Source organism: Mesoplodon bidens (genome assembly GCF_964165515.1).
Source record: "Mesoplodon bidens genome assembly, chromosome: 10".
NCBI classification, from domain to species: domain Eukaryota; kingdom Metazoa; phylum Chordata; class Mammalia; order Artiodactyla; family Ziphiidae; genus Mesoplodon; species Mesoplodon bidens.
The window spans coordinates 42,464,427-42,478,397 of NC_138172.1; the positions used below are offsets into that span (position 1 = coordinate 42,464,427).

Below are 13,971 nucleotides of genomic sequence, written 5' to 3' on the forward strand. Positions count from 1 at the left end.
AGGCGGTCAATTCTTATGACAGGATGAGAAAGAGAAGATGAAAGGAAAATGGAAGGCAAGACAACCCCAGGTAGGTCCAACTTGACTGATGGTGGTCCTACCTCACCATCACACCAGCTCGTCCTCTGGATGCCCCTGCCATAAACACTGCCCCTTCACGACTGTTCCACAATGACCAACAGTTAGAGCCTGCAGGCCAGGAGCTGCAGACATCAGCTGCGAATCATCAACACAGAACAGGCAACATTCATGAGCACATACTGTATGCCAGGCACTGTTCTATCACTTTACGGGGATGGTAATTAACCCTATTTCTCAGCTGCTATTATTTTTACGGATGAGGGAAACTAAGGCACAGAGAAGTTAACCTGCCACAGTTACAAAATGAGTAAATGGAGGATCCAGGGTCTGCTCCAGATTCTGCTGGCTTAACCACTCCTCAATGCTGCCTCTCATAGTGGGAAAGAGTAATCTGGAAGGGGCTGCCACAAGACAGGAGCACCTAAAGGGAGATGATGAGGCCTCAGCGAGGAAAAACAGCCAAGGAAGCAGCCCCCAGACCACACTCACCCCTGCAGTCACATATAAATATACCCAAGTCCATGGTGTGCAAGTAAATGTTTAATAACCAGCTCTCTGGAGTGGCAGGGACGGATCTGTAAGCATTTGCTCATTTCCATGGTGTAAACATTCTCCCACCATGGCTGATTTCAAGAGACCAATAGTTTACCATCAGTTTACAAAATTCCTGAATATTTAACCATTGGCTCTTGTGAGCATGTACGGTCCAGCTCTGGCACACCACTGTACAAGCCAGCCCCGCAGCACTGATTTGGACCCTAGATACCCAGCAACACATAGGACGCTACCTGAACGACTGCCATGAGATGGACTATCAATGGCATTACACAGATGGCTACATAGCGGCTCAGAACACATAAATAATTTTCTCAGGGCCACAGAGCTAGAAGGAAACCGAGCAGGGACTCAAATTCAAGTCTCCAGACCCACACTGTCCAGGGCAGCAGCCATGAACCACACGTGACTATTGAACACTTGATGTGGGGCTGGTCCAAACTGAGATATTGCTGTAAGTGTAAAACACACACCAGATTTTGAAGACTTCATAAGAGAAAAAAGACCGTAAGATATCCCATTTATACATTTTTATGTTGAATATATGTTGAAATGATACTTTTGGATATGCTGGGTTAAATAAAATATATTTTGGAAATAGATTTTCTTTTCTTTTTTTCTAATGTAGCTACTAGAAAATTGAAAGTTAATATCTAACTCACGTTCTATTTTTATTAACATGACTACACTCCTGGTCTAGAGTTCTGCCTGCAAAGCACCAGGCATCTCTCATATCCGGGGATACCCAAATCCCTATAGGTCCCTATGTAAGCGAGCGAGTGCGCGCACACACACACACACACAATCCGCTTGCGCAGGACAACTTACACTCTGCCTCCCCCACCCCCAACACTCACCACTCGTCCCACAGAGCCACTCAGGGAAACAGGACCCGGGGCCACAAAGACACACAACCCCCAAGACCAGCCACAGAGCACCTGCCTGAGGACATCATTCGCCCCCCCCCCCCACCGCCGCCCCATACTGGACTTGAGGGAAAATGCTGTTCTAGAACATCGGCTGGGGGTGCCTCCCACCCATTGATCAGCAGCTCTCTGTCTGGCTGAGTGGGAGACATGTGGCAGATGGCACCTCTACCTGTAGCATCAGTCTCTTTGAGGGGGTTCTTCTGAGAGAAGGATGTTTGCCTTGGTGCTGAAACATTACTGCCTGTGAATTTGAGCTGCAGGGTGGGCCCTTGAGTAATGAGAGCAATGGCTGAGGTGTCCAAGATGAAGGTGGCTTCTATTTGGACCCGGCTTTTCCCAAGCTATCTTCTTCCTGAATTTTCTGGCTTGAATTTTTCCTGATAGCGGGCGCCCAGGACAGAGGGTGCCATATCAGAAGCCCACCGCTGCCTGCTTCTCAGTGAATTTGCACACCCTTGTGCCCTTGCGTGAGGAAAGCAGGAAAATCAACACATTTTCTATGAGGCTCCTCTCTACCTCACCCATGAGCACACTTGTTCAGCACGCTGCTGGCTGTGCTGTGGCCTCACCACACCGGCTCACTAATTTTTAGGGCAATTTCCAAGTTCGCAGTCGTTGAGCCTCTCCAAAGGGTTTTGTTTTTCTTCCCTTAAGCAGAAAACAGTGGACCTCTGGCCCAGGTGACATTAATCCCACAATCACATGGAGGTAATTATCCAAAGGCAGACTTTAGATTCCATAAAAAGTCAGGACCACAGCCCCCAGGCAAGCCCAGCAAGACTCGGCTTCCAGAGGTCTCTGCGGTCCCTGGCATCCATCACAACAACCAGTGAGGGCTTATAAAGACTCATCATGAAAAGCAGGCAGGCTCTGGAGATGTAGCCTTCCTGCTCTTAATTGCTTAATTAGGTGGAATATTGCCTGCTGGATTCAAATCAGATGAGCTCTTCCGCAGACACAGCTGACTACAGAAGGCTCAGGGCTGGGTGGGGAGGCAAGGCAACATGGAAGATTCTAGAACCTGTCCTACCACGGGATGAGGCCTAGGTTAGAAGGGAGGTGAGGCTCTTGTCTCTCACTGCCATCAGTTAGTTTTGACACCTGGACACACAGATGTCCCTCTAGGCCTTGGTTCCTTCCTCAGTAAAATAAGATGGTGGTGAGTCGGCCTTCCTCAGGCTCTGCAATATCAGGGCTGCAAGTAGCAGAAAACCGCAGTTCAAACTGGATTGTCATTTGCTATTTCACACAAAAGGCAGAAGAAAGTGCGCCCGAGTCAAGGTACAATCAGCAGCTCAATGTCATCTAAGACCCAGGTTCCTTCTCTACAAGGCAGCTGTGGCCCCTCCAGGTGTACTTCCCAACTCCTGCGGTTAGAAGGCAAGAGGGCCTGTCTCGCCTCCCGGAGAGGAGGAAGCCTTTCCCAAAGGCTCCTCCCAGAGACCTCCCCTCACATCTCATTGGAGGAACTTCATCACATGCCCACTCCTGAGCCAATCATTGGTAAGGAACATTGGACAACCTGGATTGGTTCTGTTAATAAGGTGGAAGGTGGGGAATGGATGGTAAATGGGCAACCTACAGCGTCTGCTACAGATACCACTTACATGTAAATGGGAAACAGAACAGGTCTGGTCTTGTCCCCCTTCCCACCTGACCCCCTCCCGCCTTCCTCCATTTCTCTTGTCTTCCTTTTCATTCTTATTTTTTGGCTGCCCCACATGCAACTTGCAGGATCTTAGTTCCCTGACGATGAACTGAACCCAGGCCATGGCTGTGAAAGTGTGAATTCCTAACCACTGGACTGCCAGGGAATTCCCTTTTTTATCCTTTTAATCTCCATTCCAGTTATAATTGGAGGGAATATAAACCAAATCAAACTGGCTTAAGACTTAAAAATATATATATTGGCTCATATAACTGAAAAGTTGAAGAGGAGATTGACACAGTTTGATCCAGGGGTTTCAGTGGTATCAAGGAGGGCTGGACCTTTCCTCCTCTTCATTGCCAGCTCTGTGCCAGCTTATTTCTCAGGCCAGCTCCTTCTCTCTGTCCTTTTGTTAGATGATATGGCCTTTGGCAACTCAAAGCTTCCACAGTTCCCAGCTCAAGGCTCTGGAAGGACAATATTCCAGTTAATAGGAACCATCATCCAGTTAATAGATATTGCTATATTAGAAAGTCACTCCAAGCTTAGTGGTATAAAACAACTGTTTCTTATGCTTATGGAGTCTATGGACCAAGGATTCAGACAGGGCATGGCAGGGTTGGCTGTTCTCTGCTCCACTATGTCTGGGGTCTCAGCTGGTACCTTAGTGTGCTTGGATTACCATAACAAAATACCATAGACTGGGTAACTTAAACAACAGAAATTTATTTTCCTACAGTCTGGAGGCTGCAAGTCCAAAATCAGGGTACCGGCACAGTCAGGTTCTGGTGCAGGTTTCTTCCTGGCTTGCAGACAGCTGCCTTCTATGTGATCATAAGGACTTTTCTTAGCACGTGCTTGCGACAGCTCTCTGGTGTCTCTTCTTGTGAGGGCACTAGTCCCATCATGAGGCCATCACCTCCATGACCTCATCTGACACTAATGACCTCCCAAAGGCCCCATCTCCAAATACCATCACATTAGGGATTAGGGCTTCAACATATGAATTTGGGGGTATAACATTCAATCCATAACAGCCGGCGAGACTCAAATGGCTGGGAGCTGGTATCATCTAAGTGCTTTTTCACTCCATGTCTAGCACAAGGGGTGGGATGACTCAAATGACTAAGGGCTCATATTCCCTCCCCTCTCCTCCCCTCCCCTCCCCTTCCCTCCTTCCTCTCCTCTCTATTCTACTGTCTGGTGGTTCAAGGCTGTAAGAGCAAGTGTTTCAACAAACAAGACAGAAGCCACATGATCTTTTAAGCTGGAGCCTTAAATGTCAACTGGTGTTACTTACATCATATTCTGTGCTCAAAGCAGTTATGATCCTGCCCAAATTCAAGGGGAAAGTCATGGGCTACAATTCTAAGGCAGGAGTATCACAGAATTTGTGGCCATGACTTAAAATCACCACAAGGGGTCCCTCTCTCTCCCAGAGTGCTTATGATCCCAGGAGAGGTGACTGATTGGTCCTGCTGGTGTCCCAGGACCACCTCTGGATCGATCACCATCAGCACATGGATGTGGCGTCTGTCCTAAGTGGCCAGTCATGGGTATAAGCTCCAATTTGTGCCACTTGATGGACATGTGACCTTGGAGGAAGAGGGCTTAGCTGACGAATACTTGTAGGACAGCAGGAACCTTTGAGTTCATGGCTAGAGTCTATTATCCTTAAAATGATGAAATGTACAGATTCTTTTCCACCATTACACACTGGTAAAAATCGAGAAAGAAGGATAGCTAAAGGCAAATAACATTAAAAGTGCGCCCAGGCAGGCCCCTGGTGAGGCCCTGCTTCCACCTCTGCTACCCTTCCCTGCCTTTCTGCTCATCTGCACCTGAGCCAGCCCTCAAGGTACAGCTACAGCTAACCCCCTCCTGACACCACCCCTGATCGCCCCAGGCTATGGACGTTTCCTCCTTCCCCGAGCGAATGCACTACACATCATCGTCCATCCCTGGTCTCTGCGTTTATCTTCTCCATCCCGTCTCTCCCAGAGCCCACCTGCAAACTTGGCCTCTCCACCCCCGGGAAGGATTCTCTCCTGAAACAGGAGGAGTTTAAGGAATTCCCGGGATTCTGTATTAAGTTACTTTGGTTGCCAGTCCAGCTCTGATAACTGGGTTCCTAAGTTGTGCCCCACAATAATGACATCCAACATTTCCAAGCTCTATCTATGTGCTTTACATGTGTGTTCCCATTTCATAGTAAAGACAATTCTAGCACTGTTTTCCCATTTTACAGAGGCAGCAGAAGCACAGAGAAGGTAAGAAACCTGTACCTCCTCAAAGGAGAGAACATAGGTTCTACCCCTTGACGTGGAGGTGGCAAACTTTGGAAGACCGTGTGGTATCCACTTTTAGAAAATACTATCTACCACACCATGCTCTCCTTCTTAAAAATTGCTTTTTATTATCAAATAATTGTGAAGATTTGCAAAGATGGTACAGAAAATTCTGTGTGCTCTTCTCCTAGGTCCCTCTGTTGTTAACATCTTACATAACCATGAGTCATTTATCATGGCACATACAGTCACTAGGTCTCCATGGCCTTCTCTGATCTGGGCAGCTTCTCTCTCTTTCATTATCTTTCACAATGTTACTTTGGCAGAGGACTGGGTCAGGCATACACTCTCATTTTGATAAACACACAAATCTCACATCCTGCTTTAATGATGTATAAAATTTAAAAAGTAAAATTCCATGACCATAAAGTCGCTATCATATTGTATGCTTTCCCCACTATACATGACCATATAGAGATTGTGATTTTGTCACCCTAGGGATCTGGGCCCTCTTTCTTATATGGAAAACTATTCATTGGCTGATCTGAGCCTCGCTTTCCACATTTGATAATAAAGGAGGGGGTGGGGTGGGCTAGAGGATCTCCAAGCTCTGCCCAGCTCTAAAAGTTGATCCCACAAAATCAATTACGTGAACTTAAAATAGATTTTTCAATCCTCAATTCTTAGCCAAACTTCTACATTGATTTTAAGGTAATTAAAGAATATTAAATAAGTTTCTTATAAAGCCTGAGACCTAAATTTTCTGTCTCTGGGCGTTCTTCTCACTCTCCCTTCACCTCACCAGACTCAAGGCTCGGGGAGGGCAGGGTGGACCTCAGGATTCATCATGCCCCAGCACTCAGCTGAGCAGCCAGCCTCAGTCAGCACTCAGGACATTTGATGGATGAATGAAATCACTTGCAGATGGACGGCCCCATTTGCCTCCTTGTTGCTCTATTTCTGTTACGAGTTCACTAACTTCTATAACAAGTTTTTTTTTTTTCCTCCCAAATTACACATTCAAGTCCTCCAGGGAGGCAGCCTGGGGTACTATTCCCTTTATCCCTCCCATACTGTGCCCACTGTATCTACCTCGGAGGGTAGTCGATGAATATTGTGGGCATCAGCACAACCGGGTCTGGGCGCATCTGAGTGAAAGAATTTGTCATTCATTCATTCAACAAATATTTACTGGACACCTAATATATGCCAGGGCTTTTCTAGGTACTAGGGCATATTCTCTTGGGGATAGGATGGCCTATCTCTTGGATAAGATGACATTTGAGCAGGGCTCTGAAAACTTCCCACCAACTGATGGCTAAATGTATCGGAAAGATAAAATGAGGTATAAATCATACTAAGGCAAAGTGTCTGCATTAAAACATCAACAACAGGATACTTTATTCCTGGTGAAATACATGATTGGTTTTGCTTCATTTTGCTGCAAGGTCTTGGGTTATTTTGTTTTGTTTTTCACTAAAGTGGCCCATCAGGAAGAGTCTGGGGGCAAGGACAGCCTAGAAATGCAATAAAGGTAGAATGGGGTGTTTGGGTTTAGATTCCATCTACTTTAGAGCAAGACAATTAGGCCCAGCATTTGGAGGCGGGGCTTGGAGGCTCACTGTAGTGCCAACTTGGATTTGAGTAGCTCACCCTGCCCTGCCCTCCTTGAAACTGAAGGATGCCATTTGGAAGTCACTGGACAGTAAGAGACCCCCCAGTTCTTCTAGAAACCTTACCCTCTTCCAGTTCTACACCCCCTGGTCAAATCACCTGTCAACCACACCCTGAAACTGCTGACCCTCCCTTGGTTTCCGGGCACGTAGGGACACCGTACTTCTGACTTCTCCATCCTGGAGGGACTCTCATTTCTCTTGTCTCTCTCTTTTAAAGAAAGAAACCCATTTCCTTTCAAATGGGATCCAACAGTTTAAGAAAAAAAATCTATTGAACTTTGTTTTTTCCTCTGGTCTCTTTTTTTTTTTTTTTTTTTTTTTAAAGGTTTATTTATTTATTTATTTATTTATTTATTTATTTATGGCTGTGTTGGGTCTTCGTTTCCATACGAGGGCTTTCTCTAGTTGCGGCAAGCGGGGGCCACTCCTCGTCGCGGTACGCAGGCCTCTCACTGTTGTGGCCTCTCTCGTTGCGGAGCACAGGCTCCAGATGCGCGGGCTCAGCAGTTGTGGCTCACGGGCCTAACTGCTCCGCGGCATGTGGGATCTTCCCGGACCGGGGCACGAACCTGTGTCCCCTGCATCGGCAGGCGGACTCTCAACCACTGCGCCACCAGGGAAGCCCCTCCTCTGGTCTCTTGGTAAGACGGATTTGGGTTTTGATTCTGTCAAAATGAGAAATCTGCCTTGTTCTGTAAAATCAGAGATTGGAAGCGTTTCTCTTTTCTTTCTTTCCATTTTTAAGCTCTCAGGGACACGGACTGACAAGGGAGCTGCATCTGACTCTGGACACCTCAAGCACAGCCAGCGGTGCCCCATCGCCCAGGAGCCCATCCCTGGGTGCTGGGTTTTAGCACCACATCGTACCACAAATGCCAGGAGGTGCCACTCACATCCTCATCCATGATGGGGCAACCTTGTGCCTGACAGATAAGAGGAAGCTTCCTCTTGATGAGGCACTGCCACTCCAAAGGCCTAGGTTGTTTAATGGAAGGAACCAGCAGAGATTCTGCCTCTAAACTGCCTTGTGACCTTGAGCAGGTCACCGAGCATCTCCGACCTGTGTCTCAACTGTAAAATATGAGGTTTTAACAGATGAGTCTTTTGTGACATAGTGGTCCTTTTTCGACCGATGCTGACACAGCAAAAGGCCACTATGTTCAGGGTCCCGTATTAACCAAACTCAGTTGACCCTATAGTAAAACATAAAGTATTTCTCCCCAAGTCCAAGAAGCACTAAGCTTTTCTTTTTCCTGTTTTTTTTTTGGGGGGGGGTGGCAGTAGCTACAAAAATGACATTTTGCAGTTTAAATAGAAAGAATGAGGAAATGAAAGAGAGTCCTGGAGGCAGGTCAGGGGTGAAAGATATATTTTCAAACATAGTAAAGGTGACTGATGGTTGCTTTGCAAAGGTGACCTTTGTCAAAGGTGACAGTTGTTTGCTTGCTGGCATCTTCTTGGGGAACCCCATCTTGCCCTCAGGAGATGCTCTGGTGGGACAGTCAGTCAAGGTTCCCTGCCTACTGAGAGGCTAGTCCAGTAACTCTGCTTCCCAGGAAGATGGATAGTGGATCCAGTGCCAAGTCCAGGGGGCCAGCGGGAAGGGCTCCACTCAGGGCATTGCTGCCCTGAAGAGGCTATCTATTCCTTCCTGCTGTCTACATGCTCCTGTCTTCCCGAGACCCAGATGTTTAGCTTTGTCTTCAATTTGGTGTCACCCCATGACCTTCCACTAAATTCCAACTTTCATCTAAGTTAGTCAGAGTCAGATTCTGTTGCTTGCAACCAAGAACTCTAGATCTAATGGACATTTTATTTCTCCTCTCCTTCTTCCAAACTTTTCTGAAAACACAAAGAAGGAAGGAAGGGAGGGAGGGAGACATCAGTGTGTTTAAAATGTGTTTTAGCCACAGAGCCCTTTTTCTCTAATTAAATCTAATGTGGACTCTACCTAAGACAGATGAAAGCAGAGCTCCTTGTCCTCCTCCTGCCTGTTCTGTTTCAGCTTCCCCAGATCTGCTTCCTCAGAATCCAGAAATCTCAGCCACCATTTACTCTGTTAATACCTACCTGTGAGAAGTTAAGGTTCCTTGGGGAGAGGGGCCAAGGAGAGACAGGGAGTAACAGCAGCATTCATGGAACACCACCTGTGCTCTAGGCACAGCTGGGAGCTTCACACATGCTGTTCTAGTTACTATAACCAGCCTGTAAGGTGGGTTCTGTTATTATCATTTGCAGAGGAAACTCAGAGATCCAGCAATTGGCTGGAAGGCACATAGATACAAGTGACAGAGCTGAGATGTGAACCCCGGTCTCTTGTGACCTAACACAGGCAGATGGTCCCCCACTTGGCACTGTTATGGGGTATACAGTATGCCTCTCCCACACCTGCATGTCCATACCACCAGCAGTTCCTGCCCCCAGAGCCTTTGCCTTACTCAAATGCTTCTATCAACGGAAGTGTCAAATAAAATTCAATAAAGTATTGAACAAAAGAACAATGACTATATGAAAGGAGTACAGTTTAAAGGTTAAGAATACAGGGTCTGGCATCAGATGGGCCTGGGTGAATCCCAACTTTACTGCTCACCGGCTCTGTGATGTTGAGCAAGCGCAGGACCTCTCTGTGCCTCATTTTCCTCACCTGGAAAATAGGAGATAATAATATTTCCTATTGTGATAAGCAGAATAATGGCCCCAAAGATATCCACATACTAATTCCCTAATCCCTGGAACCTGTGAATATGTTACATTATTTGGGAAAAGAGAAGTAAGGTTGCTAATCACCTGGACTTTAAAATAAAGAGATTATTTTGGATTATCTGGGTGAGGCCAACGTAATCACAAGGATCCTTACATGTGAAAGAGGGAGGCAGGAGAGTCAATGTCACGGTAATGAGATGTGAGAAAGACTTGCTGGCTTTGAAGATGAAAGGGGACCATGACCAAGGAGTGTAGACAGCTTCTAGAAGCTGGGAAAGAGAATGATTTCTCCCCAGAGCCTCCAGCAAGGAATGCAGCTCTGCTGACATCAATCCTTGATTTAAGTCCAGTGAGACTCATCTCAGGCTTCTGACCTATGGAACTATACGAAAATAAATGTATTATTTTAAGACATTAAATTTATGGTAATTTGTTACAGCAGCAAGAGAAAACTAATGCACGCCACTGAGAGGGTTGTGAGGATTATTGGCGATGCTACTGGATATGCAGGAACACAGGGAAGCTGTGTTTCCTCATTGGTTGGTGTGCAGAGCTGGGAACTATTGAGAGTGGTGGTGAGCTGTGCCCTGTTTCTTCTGACCATCCCTGTCCACCCGCCCACCCCTGCACCTTCATGCCTTAATTATGTTGGAATGTTTCTTTATAATCACACACCCGATGACTCCCTTCGTCACGCTGAATTCTAAATTGCACTTGAAGTAGCTTGTACAATGTGTGTCTTCTGATTAGCTTCTTTCTGAGCTCCAAAATGAGGGTAATCAGAGTGGAGGACAGACCTTACTGTGTACCCTGGGATGGAGGAGAGGGCAGGGGATCTCTCCATTGCAATTTTCTAATAAGACTTGAAGAGCTTTTAAAGAGCCGGCTCACCTCACTCTGCAGGCCTGCGGTCATCCTTCCTCCCATCCCCTCCAGAAACGCAAGCTCTCAGACTTACCCTTCCAGGTTCCGACGCAGCTGCCGTTAGTCCCTCCTTCACCGTGGTCTCTCCTCCTCTGAGATTGTAGTTTGTTCTGGAGACTAGGAAAGTGATTATAACCCAGCTGTCAGTCATATCCAGCCAACCCCCTGAGATCTAGATCAGCTTGACTCAAACTCCCCTATTGTGTGGACTATGGAGCCCAAAGCCCCCTCAAAAATTTCTGAGGATTTTCAAATGGGGTCTGGCTCTCCTGTGGTCACGTCTTCCCAGTGAAAGATTTATAAGAAAGCTAATGAAGCTTAAATTCCAGGGCTGTTCCCTTGTGGGAGGCCCTACCAAAGTGTTCACGTGGTCATATGTTTTGGTAAAATTTGCAAAAGGTTGATATTTTTATATTATTTTTCTTTAAGGGCATCTCACCAAACTGTATGAGCTTCAGATTCCATGAAATTTGGATCTGCCCCTGCACCTAGCTTCCTGTCTGTATGCCACAGTGCAGTCACCCTCACACAAGATTCAGCCCTTTGTTTTCCTCCAAAAGGTGTCAAGGTACTCCTGAATGTGGTAGACCTCGCGCGCGCACGCGCGCGCGCGCGCGCGTGCGTGTGTGTGTGTGTGTGTGTGTGTGTGTGTGTGTGTGTGTGTGTGTGTTACGGTGGGGATGGGAAGAAAGGGATTACAACTACAACTGGCCACTAGGCGTCCTCATTCTTAGAAGTTTCCTTGGGCCACCAGCATGGACCACCTGTTTCTGCTACTTTTACCCCTAGGGACCCACCCTCTGGGTAGCTGTGGCTTCTCTCTGCCTCATTTCTTTTTCCTTCTTCCTCTCAGGAGCACAGCAAATTCCTCTTACTCTCTCATCTTTAAGCATTACTTTTGACTTCTCACCTTGTAACCTCCCTGCTCTGCCCTCAAAAGTTGATCATGGTATCTTCCCAGACTGGCTTTCCTAAGAGGGCTTAGGGTACCTACAGTTAACAGAGTATATTTTTACATCACAACATGGTTATCACAGAAAGTATTGGGCTTTTCTTTTCTAGAGCTGGGGGTGAGCATACCCAAGGGTCTGGGGGATAACACAGTCAATAGGGTGGAGGGGGAACCTGCAAGCAGAGGTGATTGGGAAAAGGGGGAGTGGCCAAGAGCTTTGGCTGAAAAACAAGTGTGTTGAGATGCTGGTGCTAGGCCCATTTTTTCCCAACCCATTGGAAAGCCTCAGGACTTACAGCCAGCTGAATAACACAAGGGGGAAGGGACCATTCCCTCCTTTGTGCCCAGCTGGATCCTAACGGCTGGTCATGGTGGCTCCTATAATATTTTATTTTATGTTTTTGTTTATGCATTCGTCTCTGCCTCCATGGTCCTAAGTCCTTGATGCCGAGAAAATATGTTAGTTTTTCTGTTCCTCCCCATTTAGCATAGGACCTGGTATATTTCTTGAAAATTTCTTACTTATGAAATAGTGATAATATTAGCAGTTATCCCATAGAGTAAATATATAGATTGAATGAGGTAATCATCTAAAGTTCTTAGCATAAAGTTTGGCACAGAGTAAATACTCAAAAAGTATCCCTTGTTAATATCATTGAATGAATGACTGGGTGAATGAATGAATGAGGTGCTTTGGTTTAATTCATCAGCACAAGCTTTTACATAGGCTTGGAGTTCCTTTTTCATCTTATTTCTTGCTATATTGAACTAAAAGAAATGGCATGATAAAAGAAAAGAAAGATAATCAAGTGGAAACCACAACTGTTTAATTATATCTAGAAATACAAATTTTTCCTTTTAAATTTCTAGGGTACTGACAGTAATCGAATGCAGTGCCACCTATCAGCTGGAGGAATGTATGCACTGTCAGTGAAGGTTGCCTTCTTTCTTTCAGAAGAATTACAGTCCACCTTCCACATCTGCAGATTCAACCAACCAGGGGTAGCAGATATTTTTTATTTTATTTTATCTAAAAATTTTTTGGCCACACTGCACGGCATGCAGGATCCTAATTCCCTGACCAGGGATTGAACCCTTGCCCCCTGCAGCGGAAGAAGGGAGTCCCAACCACTGGACCACCAGGGAAGTCCCCTAGAAAATATATTTTTTATAAGATTCCAGAAAGTTCCAAAAAGCATAACTTGCATTTGATGTGCACTGGCAACTATTTACATAGCATTTACATTGTATTTATAACTGTTTACATAGCATTTACATTGTATTAGGTATTATAAGCGATCTAGAGATGATTTAAAGGAGTGGGAGTGCAAACCCTTACAATTTAAGATCCTTTCCAAAAAATCCCTACCAGAGGAGAAAGGGGAAAAAAAGGGCAAAAAAGGACAGAAACACCATGAAGCAGCCACAGAGAGAAGGCGAAGGAGACAGGGACCTAAAGAGGGTGCATTTCAGTGAAGTGTGGAGGCCCTCCTGCAGGTCTGCGCTCCCATCTCCCCATCTCTGGATAGATGGAGTGAATTCAGAGCTTTGTGACCCAGCCTTGGTCCCATGGAGCAGCTAGAAAGGACTGATGGGAATTGTTGACCAATGTGCCTGGGTGTTGGGAGGGAAAGCAGATTGTAGGGTGCTTTTCAGATGCAGACCGCCTCCAAAATGTAGCACCAGAGTGAGTGCATGTTATCAGAAAAGCTGCCTACACAGCTCAGGAAAATAAAGAGATTTCCAGGCTGACGATTTTTGATAAGCTTTGATCTTTGACTTCATAAGCAGTAGCAAATTCTGCTCAAATCAAAAGGCCAGCTGGTTGCCTGTGGAAACCTAGATTTTAGTTGAGGAAAAAGAGGAATTAAAAAAAGTCTTAATTAAAAAAAAATTCACACTAAGAAGGCAACATGTTTAGTCCCAGTTTACAACAAATTCCTTTTGGTTCCAAAGCATCTTAATTATCTAGAATTTATGAGGACTTTCAGACCCATCTACAGCACCCCAATTATCCAGATGTGTCTGCCCTGAAAAGGGTTACATAGTAGTAGCCTATCTGCTAGTATAGACTCTGCCTGGAAAATGACTTATGTTTCCATTATATCAAAATTATATAGGCCACTTTGGAAAATACTGGATCACATACGTTAACACTAGAGCTAGAAATGACTTCCTGGGGCTTAGGTCTATTCCTCTGCCTTCTGGAAGCTCT

At 45.9% G+C, this 13,971-nt stretch overlaps 1 protein-coding gene across 5 annotated transcripts in view; it reads right to left on the reverse strand.

The window, feature by feature from the left end:
* The window catches only part of LARS2 (leucyl-tRNA synthetase 2, mitochondrial), a 251,118-nt gene that overhangs the window by 187,523 nt on the left and 49,624 nt on the right, over window positions 1-13,971 (reverse strand). For 3 of the 5 annotated variants that reach the window (XM_081246586.1, XM_081246582.1, XM_081246587.1), the window contains exons 2-3: window positions 10,839-10,921; window positions 9,768-9,821 (exon numbers count right to left, since the gene is read on the reverse strand). The exons of 1 other annotated variant lie outside the window; for it this stretch is intronic. The gene's annotated coding sequence lies outside the window, so the exon portion shown is untranslated. Of the gene's footprint in view, window positions 1-9,767; window positions 9,822-10,034; window positions 10,263-10,838; window positions 10,922-13,971 lie in introns of all 5 variants that reach the window. One more of the 5 variants, XM_081246583.1, reaches the window with a different exon arrangement.